The following is a 3,544-nucleotide window of genomic DNA, read 5'->3' on the forward strand; positions in this document are numbered from 1 at the left end:
AAAATTTCCCTAACATCTTGAAAGATGAGAAGATAAACATTCAAGAAGCTGAAAGTACCCCAGGAAGGATAGACCCCAAAAGAAAACCACCAAGACATATAATAATCAAGCACTCCAAAATCAAAGACAAGGAGAGAATCCTAAAAGCAGACAATCCTAAAAAGAATCCTAAAAGAATTACTTAAGAAGGCAAGCAAATCAGATTAAGCTCTGACTATTCAGCAGAAACCATACAGACAAGAAAGCAATGGGGAGACATATACAAAATCCTAAAAGAAAAAAAATGCCAACCAAGAATCATCTATCCAGCAAAACTGTCAATCAGATAAAATGGTACAATCAAAACATTCCAGGATAAACAGAGGTTAAGAGATTTTGTCAAAGCCAATCCAACACTTCAAAACATCCTAAATGGAGTTCTCTGGACTGAAAACTAACAAGAACAGACAACAACCAGAGATTGACAGGCGTAGCAAAAACACCTGAAACTCAGATGATGGATAGCAGAGTCCAGTATAGAACAAAATTACAAAAATGAATTCAAAGTATCTGGGAGATCAACTGAAGATCAACATAACAACAATATCAAATAAGGAAAAATGATGGAGCAGAGATCCAGATGATGATGAGGTTGGGTAGATTACAGGATACAATGTTCTTGTTGTTGTTGTTAGGTGCCATCGAGTCGGTACTGACCCATAACAACCTTATACACAGGAGAAAAAACACTGACTGATTCTGGGCCAACCTCCCTACTGTTGCCACACTTGAGTCCATCAATGCTGCCACTTGTCCAATCCATCTCTTTGGGGGTCTTCCTCTTTCTCTCTGACCCTCCACCTTAGCAAACATGATAGCATTCTCCAGAGACTGGTACCTCCTGACAATATGTCTGAAGTATGAGAGATGAAGTTTGGCCATCCTGGCCTCCAATGATCACTCTGGCTACACTTCTTCCAAAACGGAAATGTTGGTTCTTTCGGCACCCCATGGTACTTTCAATATTCTGCAGAAAAGCAACTGGGTAAAAGAAGATATTAAACATGAATTCACAAAGTTCCTAGGAACAAACGAGAATGAAAACACAGCATCCCAAAATCTTTGGGACACAGCAAAAGCAGTGCTGAGAGAACAATTTACTGTGCTAAATGCACACATCCAAAAAGAGGAAAGAACAAATATTAACACATTAACACAGCATCTCCAACAATTAGAAAGAGACCAACAGAAGAAACCTACAGTCACCAAAAGAAATAATAAAGATAAAGCAGAAGTAAATGAGATGGGAAACAGCAAAACAATCTTCAAACAGCTGGTACAACAGGACAAGGAGTTGGTACAATAAAATTGACAAATCATTGGCAAAACTAACAAAAGAAAAGGGAGAAGACACAAATAATTTGCATTAGAAACCACATGGGAGATGTCACAACGGAACCAAACAAAATCAAAAGGATAATAACAGAATATTATCAAGAGTTGTACTCCAACAAATTCGAAACATAGAAGTGATGGATACATTTTTTAGAAAATCACTACTTACCTAAACGTGCACAGAGTGAACTAGAAAATTTGAACAGACCCATAGCAAAAGAAGAAATTGATCAGGTCATCAAAAATCTCCCAGCCAAAAGAAGTCCAGGCCCAGATGGCTTCACCGGTGAGTTCTACCAAACATTCATGGAAGAGCTGTCACCAATTCTACTCAAATTATTCCAGAATGCAGAAAAGGATGGAAAACTTCCTAATACTTCTTGGGAAGCAAGCATAACTCTCATACCAAAACCAGGGAAATAAATCATTAAGAAAGAAATTCTGGACTGATATCCCTCATGAACATAGACACAAAAATTCTCAACAAAATCCTAGCCAATAGAATCCAGCACCACGTCAAAAAAATAATACATCATGATCAAGTGGGTTTCATAAAAGGGATGCAAAGATGGTTCAACATTAGAAAAACAATCAGTGCAATCCACCATATAAACAAGAAAAAGGAAAAGAATGACATGATCATATCAATTGATGCAGAAAAAGCATTTGAAAAAATCCAACATCCATTCCTGATAAAAACACTCAACAAAGTAGGAATTGAAGGGAAATTCCTCAACATAATCAAGAGCATATATACAAAACCAAGAGCCTACATCACGCTCAATGGAGAGAAACTGAAAGCCTTCTTTCTGCAAATGGGAACCAGACAAGGACGTCCTTTGTCACCACTCTTATTCAGTACTGTTTTGGAACTCTTAGCCAGAGCTATACAGCAAGATAGAGAAATTAAAGGCATCCAAATTGGCAAAGAGGAAATAAAACTCTCTCTAGTTGCAGATGATATGATCCTCTACATAGAAAAACCCAAAGACTCAGTAAAAAGCTACTAGACATTATTGGAAGATTCAGCATAAGATGAACACATAAAAACCATCTGAATTCCTCTATAGTAACAATGACAGTGCTGAAAAGGGCATTAGGCAAGCAGTAACATTTACAATAACCATCCAAAGGATGAAATATTTAGGAATAAATGTAACCAGAGAAACAAAGGACCTATACAAAAAAAATTACAAAACACTACTTCAAGAAACCAAGAGACTTACAGAAGTGGAAGAACATACCATGTTCCTGGATAGGAAGACTCAACATCCTGAAAATATCAATACTGCCCAAAGTAATTTACACATATAATGCAATCCCAATCCAGATTCCAACAACATTCTTCAAAGAGATAGATAAAACAATTACAAACTTTATATGGAAAGGAAAGAAACCCAGGATAAGCAAAGCACTGCTTAAGAAGAAGAACAAAATTGGTGGCCTCTCATTCCCTGATTTCAAAATTTGCTACATGGCTACAGTGATCAAAACTGCCTGGTACTGGTACAATGAAAGATACGTTGATCAATGAATGGAACAGAACTAAGAATTCAGAAATTAACCCATCCACATACAGCCAACTGATTTTCTAAAAAGTGCCTAGGTATATTGCATGGGGAAGAGATAGTCTCTTTAACAGATGGTGCTGACAGAACTGAAAAGAGATACGCAAAAGATGGAAACAAGACCTTTTCTTCACACCCTATACAAAATCGAACTCAGCATGGATTAAAGACCTAAATGTGAATCCCAAAATTATGAAGGTCAGCAATTAAAAAATAGGGACAAATGTGAGGGCACTAATTCAGGGCATACACAGACTACCATACATTTTGAAAAGTACACAAACAAAAGCAAACAAAATAGATGATTGGGACATACTAAAAATTAAAAACTGATGTGCATCAAAAGACTTCACCAAAAGAGTGAAAAGGAAACCCACAGAATGGGAAAAAGTCTTTTGCAATGACACATCAGATAAGGGACTCATTTCTAAAATACATAGGAAACCACAACACCTCTATGAGAAAAAGATAAATAATCCAATTTAAAAATGGGTGCAGGACATGAACAGACACTTCACCAAAAAGGAAATCTGGACAGCCAACAAACATATGAAGAAATGTTCACGATCACTAGCCATCAGAGAGATGCAAATCAAAACAAC

The sequence above is a fragment of the Chrysochloris asiatica genome, unplaced genomic scaffold (genome assembly GCF_000296735.1).
Source record: "Chrysochloris asiatica unplaced genomic scaffold, ChrAsi1.0 scaffold00177, whole genome shotgun sequence".
In the NCBI taxonomy this organism is placed as follows: domain Eukaryota; kingdom Metazoa; phylum Chordata; class Mammalia; order Afrosoricida; family Chrysochloridae; genus Chrysochloris; species Chrysochloris asiatica.